At 38.9% G+C, this 19706-nt stretch overlaps 1 protein-coding gene across 1 annotated transcript in view; it reads left to right on the top strand.

Moving 5' to 3' along the window:
• LOC105683200 (neural cell adhesion molecule 2-like) overlaps positions 1–19706 on the top strand; it is a 248404-nt gene that overhangs the window by 53997 nt on the left and 174701 nt on the right. The window lies entirely within an intron of this gene.

The raw sequence follows: 19706 nt of genomic DNA, 5'->3' as shown, positions 1-19706 counted from the left end.
ATAAAATGAATTTTTTAGTCTCGATCCCGAAGAGCTGAAAATTGGCGATCACTCGGTCAATTTCAGAGATGGATCAATTTTTCTTCCAGAATCGGATTCCTGAGGTCAAAATACATCAGAATAGTGTCATACGATCAATTCGCGAGAAAAAAAAAAATTTGTCCCAAAAATCCCCAAAGGGATTTGAACCTGCGCAAATTTATCGACTTTTGGGTCAAAAATCAACATTTTCTTTTCCCGGGTTTCCCGTGCTATTCTCATGTATTTCGATCTCAGAAATTCGAATCCGAAAGCCAAATAAATCTATCTGCGAAAATTACCGAGTTATCCCCGATTTTTCGCATTTTTTGGTACAAATTTGAGGATATCTCGAAAAGAAAGAATCGTAGCTCAATCTGGACAACAGATTCGTGTTCCTGAGGTCAAAATACATAAGAAAAGCTCGATACGATCAATTCTTACACTCTCAGATTCGAATTCCTGGGTACGAACTACATGAAAACAGACGATAAAATGAATTTTTTAGTCTCGATCCCGAAGAGCTGAAAATTGGCGATCACTCGGTCAATTTCAGAGATGGATCAATTTTCCTTTCAGAATCGGATTCCTGAGGTCAAAATACATCAGAATAGTGTCATACGATCAATTCGCGAGAAAAAAAAAAATTTGGCCCAAAAATCCCCAAAGGGATTTGAACCTGCGCAAATTTATCGATTTTTGGGTCAAAAATCAACATTTTTTTTTCCCGGGTTTCCCGTGCTATTCTCATGTATTTCGATCTCAGAAATTCGAATCCGAAAGCCAAATTAATCTATATGCGAAAATTACCGAGTTATCCCCGATTTTTCGCATTTTTTGGTACAAATTTGAGGATATCTCGAAGAGAAAGAATCGTAGCTCAATCTGGACAACAGATTCGTGTTCCTGAGGTCGAAATACATAAGAAAAGCTCGATACGATCAATTCTTACACTCTCAGATTCGAATTCCTAGGTACGAACTACATCAAAATAGACGATAAAATGAATTTTTTAGTCTCGATCCCGAAGAGATGAAAATTGGCGATCACTCGGTCAATTACAGAGATGGATCAATTTTCCTTTCAGAATCGGATTCCTGAGGTCAAAATACATCAGAATAGTGTCATACGATCAATTCGCGAGAAAAAAAAAAATTTGGCCCAAAAATCCCCAAAGGGATTTGAACCTGCGCAAATTTATCGATTTTTGGGTCAGAAATCAACATTTTTTTTCCCGGGTTTTCCGTGCTATTCTCATGTATTTCGATCTCAGAAATTCGAATCCGAAAGCCAAATTAATCTATCTGTGAAAATTACTGAGTTATCCCCGATTTTTCGCATTTTTTGGTACAAATTTGAGGATATCTCGAAGAGAAAGAATCGTAGCTCAATCTGGACAACAGATTCGTGTTCCTGAGGTCAAAATACATAAGAAAAGCTCGATACGATCAATTCTTACACTCTCAGATTCGAATTCCTGGGTACGAACTACATGAAAATAGACGATAAAATGAATTTTTTACTCTCGATCCCGAAGAGCTGAAAATTGGCGATCACTCGGTCAATTTCAGAGATGGATCAATTTTCCTTTCAGAATCGGATTCCTGAGGTCAAAATACATCAGAATAGTGTCATACGATCAATTCGCGAGAAAAAAAAAAATTTGGCCCAAAAATCCCCAAAGGGATTTGAACCTGCGCAAATTTATCGATTTTTGGGTCAAAAATCAACATTTTTTTTTCCCGGGTTTCCCGTGCTATTCTCATGTATTTCGATCTCAGAAATTCGAATCCGAAAGCCAAATTAATCTATCTGCGAAAATTACCGAGTTATCCCCGATTTTTCGCATTTTTTGGTACAAATTTGAGGATATCTCGAAAAGAAAGAATCGTAGCTCAATCTGGACAACAGATTCGTGTTCCTGAGGTCAAAATACATAAGAAAAGCTCGATACGATCAATTCTTACACTCTCAGATTCGAATTCCTGGGTACGAACTACATGAAAATAGACGATAAAATGAATTTTTTAGTCTCGATCCCGAAGAGCTGAAAATTGGCGATCACTCGGTCAATTTCAGAGATGGATCAATTTTCCTTTCAGAATCGGATTCCTGAGGTCAAAATACATCAGAATAGTGTCATACGATCAGTTCGTGAGAAAAAAAAAAATTTGGCCCAAAAATCCCCAAAGGGATTTGAACCTGCGCAAATTTATCGATTTTTGGGTCAAAAATCAACATTTTTTTTCCCCGGGTTTCCCGTGCTATTCTCATGTATTTCGATCTCAGAAATTCGAATCCGAAAGCCAAATTAATCTATCTGCGAAAATTACCGAGTGATCCCCGATTTTTCGCATTTTTTGGTACAAATTTGAGAATATCTCGAAGAGAAAGAATCGTAGCTCAATTTGGACAACAGATTCGTGTTCCTGAGGTCAAAATACATAAGAAAAGCTCAATACGATCAATTCTTACACTCTCAGATTCGAATTCCTGGGTACGAACTACATGAAAATAGACGATAAAATGAATTTTTTAGTATCGATCCCGAAGAGATGAAAATTGGCGATCACTCGGTCAATTACAGAGATGGATCAATTTTCCTTTCAGCATCGGATTCCTGAGGTCAAAATACATCAGAATAGTGTCATACGATCAATTCGCGAGAAAAAAAAAAATTTGGCCCAAAAATCCCCAAAGGGATTTGAACCTGCGCAAATTTATCGATTTTTGGGTCACAAATCAACTTTTTTTTTTCCCGGGTTTCCCGTGCTATTCTCATGTATTTCGATCTCAGAAATTCGAATCCGGAAGCCAAATTAATCTATCTGCGAAAATTACCGAGTTATCCCCGATTTTTCGCATTTTTTGGTACAAATTTGAGGATATCTCGAAGCGAAAGAATCGTAGCTCAATTTGGACAACAGATTCGTGTTCCTGAGGTCAAAATACATAAGAAAAGCTCGATACGATCAATTCTTACACTCTCAGATTCGAATTCCTAGGTACGAACTACATCAAAATGGACGATAAAATGAATTTTTTAGTCTCGATCCCGAAGAGCTGAAAATTGGCGATCACTCGGTCAATTACAGAGATGGATCAATTTTCCTTTCGGAATCGGATTCCTGAGGTCAAAATACATCAGAATAGTGTCATACGATCAATTCGCGAGAAAAAAAAAAATTTGGCCCAAAAATCCCCAAAGGGATTTGAACCTGCGCAAATTTATCGATTTTTGGGTCAAAAATCAACATTTTTTTTCCCGGGTTTCCCGTGCTATTCTCATGTATTTCGATCTCAGAAATTCGAATCCGAAAGCCAAATTAATCTATCTGCGAAAATTACCGGGTTATCCCCGATTTTTCGCATTTTTTGGTACAAATTTGAGGATATCTCGAAGAGAAAGACTCGTAGCTCAATTTGGACAACAGATTCGTGTTCCTGAGGTCAAAATACATAAGAAGAGCTCGATACGATCAATTCTTACACTCTCAGATTCGAATTCCTAGGTACGAACTACATCAAAATAGACGATAAAATGAATTTTTTAGTCTCGATCCCGAAGAGCTGAAAATTGGCGATCACTCGGTCAATTACAGAGATGGATCAATTTTCCTTTCAGAATCGGATTCCTGAGGTCAAAATACATCAGAATAGTGTCATACGATCAATTCGCGAGAAAAAAAAAAAATTTGGCCCAAAAATCCCCAAAGGGATTTGAACCTGCGCAAATTTATCGATTTTTGGGTCAAAAATCAACATTTTTTTTTCCCGGGTTTCCCGTGCTATTCTCATGTATTTCGATCTCAGAAATTCGAATCCGAAAGCCAAATTAATCTATCTGCGAAAATTACCGAGTTATCCCCGATTTTTCGCATTTTTTGGTACAAATTTGAGGATATCTCGAAGAGAAAGAATCGTAGCTTAATTTGGACAACAGATTCGTGTTCCTGAGGTCAAAATACATAAGAAAAGCTCGATACGATCAATTCTTACACTCTCAGATTCGAATTCCTAGGTACGAACTACATGAAAATAGACGATAAAATGAATTTTTTAGTATCGATCCCGAAGAGATGAAAATTGGCGATCACTCGGTCAATTACAGAGATGGATCAATTTTCCTTTCAGAATCGGATTCCTGAGGTCAAAATACATCAGAATAGTGTCATACGATCAATTCGCGAGAAAAAAAAAAATTTGGCCCAAAAATCCCCAAAGGGATTTGAACCTGCGCAAATTTATCGATTTTTGGGTCACAAATCAACTTTTTTTTTTCCCGGGTTTCCCGTGCTATTCTCATGTATTTCGATCTCAGAAATTCGAATCCGGAAGCCAAATTAATCTATCTGCGAAAATTACCGAGTTATCCCCGATTTTTCGCATTTTTTGGTACAAATTTGAGGATATCTCGAAGCGAAAGAATCGTAGCTCAATTTGGACAACAGATTCGTGTTCCTGAGGTCAAAATACATAAGAAAAGCTCGATACGATCAATTCTTACACTCTCAGATTCGAATTCCTAGGTACGAACTACATCAAAATGGACGATAAAATGAATTTTTTAGTCTCGATCCCGAAGAGCTGAAAATTGGCGATCACTCGGTCAATTACAGAGATGGATCAATTTTCCTTTCGGAATCGGATTCCTGAGGTCAAAATACATCAGAATAGTGTCATACGATCAATTCGCGAGAAAAAAAAAAATTTGGCCCAAAAATCCCCAAAGGGATTTGAACCTGCGCAAATTTATCGATTTTTGGGTCAAAAATCAACATTTTTTTTTCCCGGGTTTCCCGTGCTATTCTCATGTATTTCGATCTCAGAAATTCGAATCCGAAAGCCAAATTGATCTATCTGCGAAAATTACCGAGTTATCCCCGATTTTTCGCATTTTTTGGTACAAATTTGAGGATATCTCGAAGAGAAAGAATCGTAGCTCAATTTGGACAACAGATTCGTGTTCCTGAGGTCAAAATACATAAGAAAAGCTCAATACGATCAATTCTTACACTCTCAGATTCGAATTCCTGGGTACGAACTACATGAAAACAGACGATAAAATGAATTTTTTAGTATCGATCCAGAAGAGCTGAAAATTGGCGATCACTCGGTCAATTACAGAGATGGATCAATTTTCCTTTTAGAATCGGATTCCTGAGGTCAAAATACATCAGAATAGTGTCATACGATCAATTCGCGAGAAAAAAAAAAATTTGGCCCAAAAATCCCCAGAGGGATTTGAACCTGCGCAAATTTATCGATTTTTGGGTCAAAAATCAACATTTTTTTTCCCCGGGTTTTCCGTGCTATTCTCATGTATTTCGATCTCAGAAATTCGAATCCGAAAGCCAAATTAATCTATCTGCGAAAATTACCGAGTTATCCCCGATTTTTCGCATTTTTTGGTTTAAATTTGAGGATATCTCGAAGAGAAAGAATCGTAGCTCAATTTGGACAACAGATTTGTGTTCCTGAGGTCAAAATACATAAGAAAAGCTCGATACGATCAATTCTTACACTCTCAGATTCGAATTCCTGGGTACGAACTACATGAAAATAGACGATAAAATGAATTTTTTAGTCTCGATCCCGAAGAGCTGAAAATTGGCGATCACTCGGTCAATTTCAGAGATGGATCAATTTTCCTTTCGGAATCGGATTCCTGAGGTCAAAATACATCAGAATAGTGTCATACGATCAATTCGCGAGAAAAAAAAAAATTTGGCCCAAAAATCCCCAAAGGGATTTGAACCTGCGCAAATTTATCGATTTTTGGGTCAAAAATCAACATTTTTTTTTCCCGGGTTTCCCGTGCTATTTTCATGTATTTCGATCTCAGAAATTCGAATCCGAAAGCCAAATTAATCTATCTGCGAAAATTACCGGGTTATCCCCGATTTTTCGCATTTTTTGGTACAAATTTGAGGATATCTCGAAGAGAAAGACTCGTAGCTCAATTTGGACAACAGATTCGTGTTCCTGAGGTCAAAATACATAAGAAAAGCTCGATACGATCAATTCTTACACTCTCAGATTCGAATTCCTAGGTACGAACTACATCAAAATAGACGATAAAATGAATTTTTTAGTCTCGATCCCGAAGAGCTGAAAATTGGCGATCACTCGGTCAATTACAGAGATGGATCAATTTTCCTTTCAGAATCGGATTCCTGAGGTCAAAATACATCAGAATAGTGTCATACGATCAATTCGCGAGAAAAAAAAAAAATTTGGCCCAAAAATCCCCAAAGGGATTTGAACCTGCGCAAATTTATCGATTTTTGGGTCAAAAATCAACATTTTTTTTTCCCGGGTTTCCCGTGCTATTCTCATGTATTTCGATCTCAGAAATTCGAATCCGAAAGCCAAATTAATCTATCTGCGAAAATTACCGAGTTATCCCCGATTTTTCGCATTTTTTGGTACAAATTTGAGGATATCTCGAAGAGAAAGAATCGTAGCTTAATTTGGACAACAGATTCGTGTTCCTGAGGTCAAAATACATAAGAAAAGCTCGATACGATCAATTCTTACACTCTCAGATTCGAATTCCTAGGTACGAACTACATCAAAATAGACGATAAAATGAATTTTTTAGTCTCGATCCCGAAGAGATGAAAATTGGCGATCACTCGGTCAATTACAGAGATGGATCAATTTTCCTTTCAGAATCGGATTCCTGAGGTCAAAATACATCAGAATAGTGTCATACGATCAATTCGCGAGAAAAAAAAAAATTTGGCCCAAAAATCCCCAAAGGGATTTGAACCTGCGCAAATTTATCGATTTTTGGGTCAAAAATCAACATTTTTTTTTCCCGGGTTTCCCGTGCTATTTTCATGTATTTCGATCTCAGAAATTCGAATCCGAAAGCCAAATTAATCTATCTGCGAAAATTACCGGGTTATCCCCGATTTTTCGCATTTTTTGGTACAAATTTGAGGATATCTCGAAGAGAAAGAATCGTAGCTTAATTTGGACAACAGATTCGTGTTCCTGAGGTCAAAATACATAAGAAAAGCTCGATACGATCAATTCTTACACTCTCAGATTCGAATTCCTAGGTACGAACTACATCAAAATAGACGATAAAATGAATTTTTTAGTCTCGATCCCGAAGAGATGAAAATTGGCGATCACTCGGTCAATTACAGAGATGGATCAATTTTCCTTTCAGAATCGGATTCCTGAGGTCAAAATACATCAGAATAGTGTCATACGATCAATTCGCGAGAAAAAAAAAAAATTTGGCCCAAAAATCCCCAAAGGGATTTGAACCTGCGCAAATTTATCGATTTTTGGGTCAAAAATCAACATTTTTTTTTCCCGGGTTTCCCGTGCTATTCTCATGTATTTCGATCTCAGAAATTCGAATCCGAAAGCCAAATTAATCTATCTGCGAAAATTACCGAGTTATCCCCGATTTTTCGCATTTTTTGGTACAAATTTGAGGATATCTCGAAGAGAAAGAATCGTAGCTCAATCTGGACAACAGATTCGTGTTCCTGAGGTCAAAATACATAAGAAAAGCTCGATACGATCAATTCTTACACTCTCAGATTCGAATTCCTAGGTACGAACTACATCAAAATAGACGATAAAATGAATTTTTTAGTCTCGATCCCGAAGAGATGAAAATTGGCGATCACTCGGTCAATTACAGAGATGGATCAATTTTCCTTTCAGAATCGGATTCCTGAGGTCAAAATACATCAGAATAGTGTCATACGATCAATTCGCGAGAAAAAAAAAAATTTGGCCCAAAAATCCCCAAAGGGATTTGAACCTGCGCAAATTTATCGATTTTTGGGTCAAAAATCAACATTTTTTTTCCCGGGTTTCCCGTGCTATTCTCATGTATTTCGATCTCAGAAATTCGAATCCGAAAGCCAAATTAATCTATCTGCGAAAATTACCGAGTTATCCCCGATTTTTCGCATTTTTTGGTACAAATTTGAGGATATCTCGACGAGAAAGAATCGTAGCTTAATTTGGACAACAGATTCGTGTTCCTGAGGTCAAAATACATAAGAAAAGCTCGATACGATCAATCCTTACACTCTCAGATTCGAATTTCTGGGTACGAACTACATAAAAATAGACGATAAAATGAATTTTTTAGTCTCGATCCCGAAGAGCTGAAAATTGGCGATCACTCGGTCAATTACAGAGATGGATCAATTTTCCTTTCAGAATCGGATTCCTGAGGTCAAAATACATCAGAATAGTGTCATACGATCAATTCGCGAGAAAAAAAAAAATTTGGCCCAAAAATCCCCAAAGGGATTTGAACCTGCGCAAATTTATCGATTTTTGGGTCACAAATCATCTTTTTTTTTTCCCGGGTTTCCCGTGCTATTCTCATGTATTTCGATCTCAGAAATTCGAATCCGAAAGCCAAATTAATCTACCTGCGAAAATTACCGAGTTATCCCCGATTTTTCGCATTTTTTGGTACAAATTTGAGGATATCTCGAAGAGAAAGAATCGTAGCTTAATTTGGACAACAGATTTGTGTTCCTGAGGTCAAAATACATAAGAAAAGCTCGATACGATCAATTCTTACACTCTCAGATTCGAATTCCTGGGTACGAACTACATGAAAATAGACGATAAAATGAATTTTTTAGTCTCGATCCCGAAGAGCTGAAAATTGGCGATCACTCGGTCAATTTCAGAGATGGATCAATTTTCCTTTCAGAATCGGATTCCTGAGGTCAAAATACATCAGAATAGTGTCATACGATCAATTCGCGAGAAAAAAAAAAATTTGGCCCAAAAATCCCCAAAGGGATTTGAACCTGCGCAAATTTATCGATTTTTGGGTCACAAATCAACTTTTTTTTTTCCCGGGTTTTCCGTGCTATTCTCATGTATTTCGATCTCAGAAATTCGAATCCGAAAGCCAAATTAATCTATCTGCGAAAATTACCGAGTTATCCCCGATTTTTCGCATTTTTTGGTACAAATTTGAGGATATCTCGAAGAGAAAGAATCGTAGCTCAATTTGGACAACAGATTCGTGTTCCTGAGGTCAAAATACATAAGAAAAGCTCGATACGATCAATCCTTACACTCTCAGATTCGAATTTCTGGGTACGAACTACATAAAAATAGACGATAAAATGAATTTTTTAGTCTCGATCCCGAAGAGCTGAAAATTGGCGATCACTCGGTCAATTACAGAGATGGATCAATTTTCCTTTCAGAATCGGATTCCTGAGGTCAAAATACATCAGAATAGTGTCATACGATCAATTCGCGAGAAAAAAAAAAATTTGGCCCAAAAATCCCCAAAGGGATTTGAACCTGCGCAAATTTATCGATTTTTGGGTCACAAATCAACTTTTTTTTTTCCCGGGTTTCCCGTGCTATTCTCATGTATTTCGATCTCAGAAATTCGAATCCGAAAGCCAAATTAATCTATCTGCGAAAATTACCGAGTTATCCCCGATTTTTCGCATTTTTTGGTACAAATTTGAGGATATCTCGAAGAGAAAGAATCGTAGCTCAATTTGGACAACAGATTTGTGTTCCTGAGGTCAAAATACATAAGAAAAGCTCGATACGATCAATTCTTACACTCTCAGATTCGAATTCCTGGGTACGAACTACATGAAAATAGACGATAAAATGAATTTTTTAGTCTCGATCCCGAAGAGCTGAAAATTGGCGATCACTCGGTCAATTTCAGAGATGGATCAATTTTCCTTTCAGAATCGGATTCCTGAGGTCAAAATACATCAGAATAGTGTCATACGATCAATTCGCGAGAAAAAAAAAAATTTGGCCCAAAAATCCCCAAAGGGATTTGAACCTGCGCAAATTTATCGATTTTTGGGTCACAAATCAACTTTTTTTTTTCCCGGGTTTCCCGTGCTATTCTCATGTATTTCGATCTCAGAAATTCGAATCCGAAAGCCAAATTAATCTATCTGCGAAAATTACCGAGTTATCCCCGATTTTTCGCATTTTTTGGTACAAATTTGAGGATATCTCGAAGAGAAAGAATCGTAGCTTAATTTGGACAACAGATTTGTGTTCCTGAGGTCAAAATACATAAGAAAAGCTCGATACGATCAATTCTTACACTCTCAGATTCGAATTCCTGGGTACGAACTACATGAAAATAGACGATAAAATGAATTTTTTAGTCTCGATCCCGAAGAGCTGAAAATTGGCGATCACTCGGTCAATTTCAGAGATGGATCAATTTTCCTTTCAGAATCGGATTCCTGAGGTCAAAATACATCAGAATAGTGTCATACGATCAATTCGCGAGAAAAAAAAAAATTTGGCCCAAAAATCCCCAAAGGGATTTGAACCTGCGCAAATTTATCGATTTTTGGGTCACAAATCAACTTTTTTTTTTTTCCGGGTTTCCCGTGCTATTCTCATGTATTTCGATCTCAGAAATTCGAATCCGAAAGCCAAATTAATCTATCTGCGAAAATTACCGAGTTATCCCCGATTTTTCGCATTTTTTGGTACAAATTTGAGGATATCTCGAAGAGAAAGAATCGTAGCTTAATTTGGACAACAGATTCGTGTTCCTGAGGTCAAAATACATAAGAAAAGCTCGATACGATCAATTCTTACACTCTCAGATTCGAATTCCTGGGTACGAACTACCTGAAAATAGACGATAATCTGAATTTTTTACTCTTGATCCTGCTTTTGGCGTTTCCCAGGATCAACGACGCGGACGTGGCGGGGATTTGATCCCTTCGGGGTGCTTGTTTTTCGTGAGTCCCCTTGCCTTTCACGTTTATGTACGGTCACCTCATCTGTACTTCAAAATCGTGTGTTACCTCCTTGATTTTGAATGACTGCTTGGAGTCGCACACGCATAATAATGCACCGTCGAATTTGTGCCTGTGGGATAGTGTTCCAGGCATTCACCACAACCTCTCGCAATTGTGCCAAGTTTCCGATTGGATCAGGATGATTAGGATTAGGATGAAGGGATCAAATCCCCGCCACGTCCACGTCGTTGATCCTGGGTAACGCCAAGAGCGGGGGCACAACCGCAAACATAAGGTTGAAAAATTATTAAAATTGACAATTTGAATTTACCATGATCAAAAAAATGAATAATTCGATCGCAATACCTCGTAGCTGATAAAATCCCGTTCAAAATGCTCCGCGGAGAGTCGTTCTACGACGATTTGGTCAGAAGATATGGCAGAGTTAAGATTTCGTGGAGTTATGTGCTTCAAACTCACGTAGCTTCGTCAAAAAAGGTTGTAATGGAGTGAACAGGGCAGCATGTTTGAGAGAAAGGGTCGAAGTTTCTTAAAAAATTGGTCAATTTTAATTTCCGATCGATTTGAGGACAGTTTCGGGGGGTGCGTTTTAACTCGATTTTAGACACATTCGATATGACGTTTTTCGTGGTGAAAGTGATTAAAAAATCTTCGAAAATTAAAAATGAGTAAAACTGGTGGATGTCACGTGAAGAATATGAGATCAGCTTCAAAATGGTGTCCCGAAAATCGTTTTACGATGAGTTGGTCAGAAGTTGACGCGGTTCAAAGATTTTTTGGAGTTTTTTACTTCAAACACGACTAGCTCGGCGGGAAAAAATCGTAGGGAAACCGCAAAAAAACTATTCCAAAGGTGAGAAAATTTCCTATCTTCCAGGCGAAATCAATTTTCGAGAAAAAAAATCCTGCTCTCCGTACATTCGATTCAAGTTTGCATCAAACAAAGAATTTACGCACTGTTCGTTTGAAAGTAGCGCTTCTATGAAACGCGACATGGAAACGGATATCCGCTTCATGGAGCTTGTAGATGACATTGCAAGCTTCAATTTGAATGCCTGTTCGTTCCTGTAAGAGCTTCTGGTTCAAAGATACAGCCGTCTAAAAATTCGCTATTTTTCGCTCAGAGATTGGGTGTTGCTTTAATTGTTTTGAGGAGTGTATATATCTATGGCTCTACCATTCAAAGCGCGAACGCGAATTCAATAGAGATTATAGAAAAAGTTTGGTGAGAATTAAAATACTTTTACGAACGTTGTATCGTACGCATAATTATGAACAGCGGTAATGTATGGAACGAAGATCGTAGCGATCGTGCTACGGCGAGTCTCTGAGCTCCAGGGGATTCCCCGTAGATCCGCGTGCGCCCTTGCGCGCGGTTTTCACGCTTCACTTACTCAGTGCTCGCTCGGTGTTCCGACAAGAACCCGAGGAATTTTCACAATTCTTTCACTCGAAGTAATGCAAACAACGCCCCTGATGTGCGTCAGTGAAAAGAGGAATATCGCATCGTCTACTCTTCGGAACGGAAAAACAAAATGGTAAAATTTTTCGGTTTTTGTTTTCGAATAACATGAATCGTCAGGACCGCGAAACTCCCAACTCTGTAGCGCCAAGCATCGATGTCAGGCGTAATGCGAATACGGTATTTAAAATCGAGAACCGAAAACTAGGATGGCATTACCCGTACTGTTTCAGCATCAACATCAGGGACGCTGTCGCGGGAGCGCGACATTCGAGAAAAATGAAAAAAAGCTTGAAAACGACGTTAATTTTGCTGTATTGAAAAATCTGATTCCTCCATGTATTTCATACGATAGTAACAATTCGATGTAGACAGTTACCCTGAACTTTTCGAAATTCTGAAGTTTATCGGTTTGACGTGGCTCGGGTTACGAAGTCGTTTAAATTAATTTCGTTCGCATTTGCAGGAGACGACACCCTTTGTTCGCAGTTTCTCACGGTTTCGTAGCTTGCGCATTTCTGTTTCTCATTCCTCGATGTGTGTAACAGAAGTTTCGGTGGAGCTCACCGGATATATGATGCAACTTATACTCATGCATAAACCTACGATATATTCGAGTCACGATTTAGTTCAGCTCGAGCAAAGGATACCGCAGTAGACGCGGCAATGAAATGAAAGGAAAGTATGTATATGTATACCGTAGGTGAAAGGTGATAAAAATGATGTCAGACAACGAGGGGGTCACATATTACTTGCTAAAGCAAGATTGTCAACTTTGCCTCCCATCTTTGAGAAGTGGGAAGTCTAATATAATGGAAATCTTATCCCACGCTCGGTGATTTGTCTCGAGTTGTAGCGACTTGCGGCACACAAGGCTTTGATAAATGCGACACAACAGCTGATTGTGAGTCGGATTTGAAAATTTGCGGTTAAGAAGAGAAAAAAGACAAATTCAACACCGCGCAAAAAAAATAATTGAACAATCCGTTACACCTGTAGGCGGAAAAATTATTTGTCACCCTATTATCAGTTTCGCCGTCAGGGCTGTTAGATAAAGATCAAACGTTTACTCGTGGAATATATATTACATTACCCTATGTACTTTAACGTATGTAATACGTGTCTTATCCATTCTTGTTTCACGGATCAAAATTCAGGCGTCTTTTACCACCAGACAAATACCGTCCGCGCCCTTGTCATTATCATAATTATATACAAGGGTTACACCGCGTTCAGTTGAGACAATTTTCGGCGTCTGGGGTTAATTATACAGTTATTCGGATGTAACTATTTCCAAATTTCTCCAGAGAAAATTTGCAGGTCATGCGAATTATCCTTGCAAAGGTGATGAAAATCTTCGTGACCTTTCTCTTCTATTTTATTCTGGTATTACGGTTGTACGGGTGATGCCGATTTATACTTGGACGAGTCGTCAAATTTCAGATTATCGATATTTTAAGATGTTCCGATCTAATTAGATCCGAGATTCGAATCGAATTGAAACTTCCCGGATCGAACACTGCCGTAGAGCCGATATTGCCGTTATATCCTGCGAATGCAAGCCGATCGATCGACGGAAAGAAAAATCAAAATAATCCCGCGAAGTTATTTCCTCCATCGACAAGCGAACCCGATGAAACCAGAGTGACAGAATAAATCTGGGATATAGTTGCCCCGGCGGGATAGATACCCCGCGGGTAGGCCATACGTGTGTTATACTTTTCTACTTTTCCATCGAGAATGATATTTCCTTCCTCAAGGATATCCTTGGAAGGATCTCATAAATTTCTGAAACTGTCATAACAGAGAATTGAAATGATACCATCGTATGACTCTCGAATGAAATTAGGTGAGCGTAATATTAGTTTTTCATTCAACGCTTCGAGATGATGAGAAACCTTTTTTTCTCGGTGAAAAATGTCATCCACAGATACTTTTGGAACGGATATAGGTAAAATTAAATGACCCAAATACACTCTCCACTTTGATACGACGATGCAATTGAATTTCTGTTCACTATATGCGCCGAGTATATGCCCCGGATTTTATACACAGAGAAATTAGAAAAAAAAAAAAAAAAAAATGAAAATAATGGATACAAATTGCAATCAGAAATTTTCGAAATAATGCCTATTTTACGTCATGGGTTGGCGTAACTACTTGCATTTATTCGGAAATACATGTATAAATTTAGAAACACGTACAGGAGTGAAACGTGTATAGGTATATCGCGAGCATGAGTCTAAAACGGGCACTTTATTTAGAAATGTAATTTGATTATATTGAGGCAATCACTTTGTTCGGTGGAAGAGGGTGCGTGGAGCGACGTAGAAAACAGAGGAAATGAGAAGGAAAATCAATAATCAACCGACAAACGAACGAACGAACGAACGAACGAAAGAACGGGAAAGAAGAGTGAGCGGCGGAGAGAGAGAAGGCGGTGGAAATACAGCGAGTGAATTCAAATATAAAAAAATATTGGGATGAAAATACAGAGATGTGAAGGTAGGGGCGATCGTTCGAGGAAGAAATCGCGAGACCAACGCAAAAACCGATAGGGAACTCTTCCCCCTTCGCTCCATGTGATTCTGCACCCTCGTCTATCGTTCCGCGCGACGCTCCTGCACCGGCGTATCCAGGGCGAAGCGGAGCGACGAGGTTGCCGGCGAAGGGTGGAAAGTGGAAAGAGAGATTGGCAAACTCAGCATTCCTTGATAAACAACGAAAGCTGCTTGCGAAAACAAAAGAAAGAGCTACAAGTTATACGCTCACGTTCACGTTCACGTGCTCCTCTCCACATGTCTGCACCCCCCGCCCGAACCCCCGCCCACAACCTCGGCATCCTCACCGTATTCCAAATTCCCTCATTTACCACTCCGCGTGCTGCAGGCTGATTTCTAACCACCGCACCCCACATACATCTTCTCATACATATGCACGCCTATTATACGTATACCTATTTTACATTATACACGCATACCATACACGCTAACGGAGACAGATGGTGTTTGAGATAAGCTCTCTAAACTCGCAAAATTGCGTTTCAAAACCTTTTCGCTTCTTCGAGCAGAAAAAAAAAAAAAAAGAGAAAGAAAAATAGGACACGGAGAAGACAAAAACGGGGAACGGGGTGCACGTTCCAAGTACAGAAATCAAAATTTGTAAACTCTCGTGTACGGGGGAAATAAAGTTGAATTTTTAATTTACGAACAATTACATTGTTCATCTGAATCTAGAGAGATGGAAGATTTGACTCAGAAGAGATTTCTCTTATTTCGAAAACTACACTTTTCATCACGGTTCCGCGAATACCTCAGCGTTATTCTTGGGAAAAATGAATAAAAAATATCGATTAATCAAGCGTTAGCTTGCGGTTGATGAAACTGATAACCTCGAGCATAGTTTGGGTAGAAACTCGGGCGATTTTCATTCTTGTCGTATGGAAAAAATGTTTCCCCGGATGAATAATTGATAAATATGTCTTACACGTTATAAATCCGACACGCGTCCATTTTCTGAAACGGTACAAGATAACGTATTTTCCTCCTACTATCTGCTGGATCGGAGCGAGGATATCCTATATCACGTCTGAGGAATGGATCCGACACAGATATTGGGGATGGTGTGGGTACGTCCATGTGTATATTACAAAGTCCTTCGAATTGAGAAATCGTGAGATATCATATAAGTTGAACTGCGATGGTGAAGCTCAAGCTCATAACGCCCGGGGTTCGCTCATGCAGCTGCACTCTGACTACGAATTCGCTTGTTCATGGACACCCTCTGCACTTTTGGTGACGATATCTCACGGTCTGCAGACAATTCGAATGTAAATTTATCATACAACCTTCATGTATTCCTTTCGATCTTTGCCCCGATTCCGCTGTTTATACGTAGGGAATTGTTCGACGGAGGACGAGGATACACCGGTATACCTTTTGAAAAATTCAAGACCACCCCGGACGTCATGAAGAACACGAGATAAAAAAAAAAAAAAGACATAGAAAAAAGAGAAAAAAAACAAAAAAAAAATACAGGAGAAGAAGAAAGAAGAAGAAATAGGAAATGCGAATGTCCGATATATTATACTCCCTCGATGCTGTAAAACTTTTATCTGAACATATTTTTTGCGTCCTCGATAAAAAAAACATAAAACGAACGAGGAAAAATGGATAGACGCTGAGCCCACGTGAGCTAACGTTCAAACTTCGCGTTTCCTTGACCGAACATTTACATCGATACGGTGGTACGATGATACTCACCGTTATCTAAAGTTGTACTCTCCTTCTTCTCTTGTTTCATTTTTGCGCAGTTGCCGAAAAAAGATCTCTTTGTCTTGCGAGGTACATTTTCTAATCTGTTAGAATGCTTCACGATATGGAAACAGAGGGATGTACCTAAAAAGCGTAACTGCGTGTTTAAAATATTAAAAAAAAAAAAGAAGGAAATTCTCTCAGAAATTTCAGCCACGCAAAAAATAATTAAAAGTCCCTTCAGGTTTTCAGAAATAATCTTCTTATATGGGGACAAAGCCAAAAGAAAAAACATATCACTCACCTATTCGCAATCTCTTTCATTTTTTCGTGAAGGCAATCGGCGAAAGTGTTGCAAACGAAATTTGAAATGTGATTTTCAGGTATCGATATGTTTCTCTGGGTATAGAATTTTCGCCGATTATAAGGATCACGTTTTTGACAGCCCAAAGATAACTTTGAAAACGTGATTTTAAATTTAGAATGAATACAGCTTGAAATTTTAGTGCCCTAATTTTGTATGCACAGCTTTTTTCAGCTAAGCGTAACGTTTGGGTATGATAAAGGGTGAGTTTTGGAGGCTCGTTTGGAGGGTACTAATGTGTGATCGTTAATACTGCGGGTGAGTATCAGTTGTGGAGAGTTTCGCTCGTTAGTAACTTGCGAATCCGCACAAGTAGGGGGACCGCTTTGAATATCGCTGAAGCTAATTAATAACAAATCAGCGTGAATCGTGTTTCGACGATTACATTTCACGAAAGGTGAAAGATTTCTTTTCACTCTTTTGACAGCTTGTAAAGAGCGTTGCGTTGCGCGGACAAAGCGTTGGTTATACCGATAATGTCATTACGACGATACGATTGTGAGCAGATCTCCGTTTTTCCGACCTTGTTGAGGATTGAGGAGATCGTAATCGTTGATCCGCCATCCTGTTTCATAAGGACATTCGATGAAGAGAATATATCTTCCCTCCGCTGGTAGACACGCCATTTCATTAATCAAACTGATCGGAATTATCGTCAGTGGAAAGGAGCCACATGTGCTTCGCAAAACGATTGACGGAATAACTGCCGAGATTTGAGAAAAACCGCAAAAAACAATTTAATTTTCACCCATTAGAACCAGGGCGATTATCGTGTGAAAAAAGTAACCGAAAAAGTTACCCACACAACATCGAAAATCGTCAGGGTCGTGTTAACGTCGATGTCACGATGTATCGTACACGTCAGTATTTTTTTTTCGTGAAACCTATACGTCCGGAAAATATCTGATCAGAAAATTTCCGAGGAAATCGTCTGCTATTTCGTACGTATCAAAGCTCATGGATCGAGACTGACAGCTTGAAAGTTGTTTCTCTCTTTTACCATTTTTTTATTTTTTTTGTCTCTCACTTTTGTAATTTCAGCTCACATTCTCGATCCTCATCAAACATGTGATTTTACCGAATTGTCCGAGTCCGTGAATATCGAGTTAAGCTGCAAAATTATACGCCCTAATTACGGTCTACAGAACAATTATTCGATCTCCGTGTCCATTGGGAGAAAAGAGAAGATTGCGATCGGCGAAATATCGAGTTTTTACAGCCCCGGATATACCTATTCAATATCGACGCGGTGCAGACAGGTTTTCCATATTCTCCGACCGCTAGACATGTCATCACTTATTCCCCACCGTTTTTTCTCTACCCCAGAAAAAAGCACACTCGGACACATGCATAGATGGGCTAGGATTTCGTTTTTGAAATGGGGGCATTCTTAACTGTATGGATTGGAAGTAAAAAAAGGAATTTGTCAACCCTTCGCGCTGTGCAATTTTTGCGCAACCATATTGGCATGAAATTCGTCGAACCACTGAAAAATTTGGTTACTTCGCGTGATACAAAACGTCATATACATGTAAAACCCGTCAATATTGGATTTTTGTTTTTTATCGGTACTACGAGTCTGCGCGTTTTTTTTTTTTAGAGACGTTACACGTCGTCGTAAATTAAATTTCCTCGAATTTTCAGAATAATATAACTCCATCTCCCATTGATTCGCGATCGTCTAATCGAAATTAACTTGCAAGACTTCTCCAACCGATTCCGGATCCAAAGCCCCATCGAGTGTATAAAATATCTGATAGATACGTCGGAAGTTTACCCGACTGCGAACGAAATATTTCCATTAGCCGTTTCGCATGATCATGATCGTTGAATCGAAGTTATTTTGTAGTTGCGCAGAAGTTCCGCACGAGTAGGGTAGGTATAAGGTAAATTTTGCAGGTACCGAGGGAGAACACGTCGTACTTTCAAACACCGGACAATCGAACCATAGAAAAGTTGTTGTAGCTCACTCACAATCAGCTCAAGTGCGGCCACGTTGCACCGACATATCCATAGAAATATAACACGCGGGTATATAGACGATATAAATATATGTACACGTACGAGCAGCTCTGTTCCTGGAGGACGCCCCATCGCTTCTGGTGTAACGACGTATTCGAAGTCGAAGTGACAAAAGAGCCGGTTGTTCAAATTTGAAACGACGGTATAACGTGAGTAGGTGATTCGCGCAGAATGTTCCAAGTAGATTGTTGCACCTACTATATTTGCAACATTCAATTTCGATAGAAAATACCAAACCCCCCCTCCCCCGCTCCCATCACGTCATTTTTCTTCAACAATATCGCAAGTGCAGCGAAAGACCTCTCAGTATGCACAACTTGGTTAACAACGTCGTTTACTCGAATTACCTAACTTTGCGCGTATCCTCATGGTATTTAACTTTTCGATGCATGATGTTCGCTGTGTGATAAAATGCAGAGAAGTGTTTCCCCCGTAGCTGCCTCACGATTTTTTCTCATTTTTTGTCTGCGGTATATTTTTTCTAAAATCGAATATATCGTGAAAACTTGAAATTTGTTTCACTCGTTCGATTATTGATTTCCATTCATTCGGCAGATAATAATAAGTGAGGTGAACAAAAATTAGCATACATATGTGGGTAGTCTTCTCGAAAGATGGGAGTTAAAAATGGAAATCGACCATTGCAGCGGCGTGTTTCGCATACATGAAGGCTGATAAAGCCAAAGTGTTGGAAAAACCTCGAAGAAAAAGACCGATAAACGTTCGATTGGAATTCATTTCCTTATTTTCAGTCGATGAAACCAACCCCGCTAGCCACCTTTACCCCGCGATGGAAATGAATTGGCACGCGCGTC

This window comes from Athalia rosae, chromosome 1 (assembly GCF_917208135.1).
Source record: "Athalia rosae chromosome 1, iyAthRosa1.1, whole genome shotgun sequence".
Taxonomy (NCBI): Eukaryota; Metazoa; Arthropoda; class Insecta; order Hymenoptera; family Athaliidae; genus Athalia; species Athalia rosae.
The sequence above is the reverse complement of the archived record's forward strand: the minus strand, read 5'-3'. Positions and strand labels throughout refer to the sequence as shown.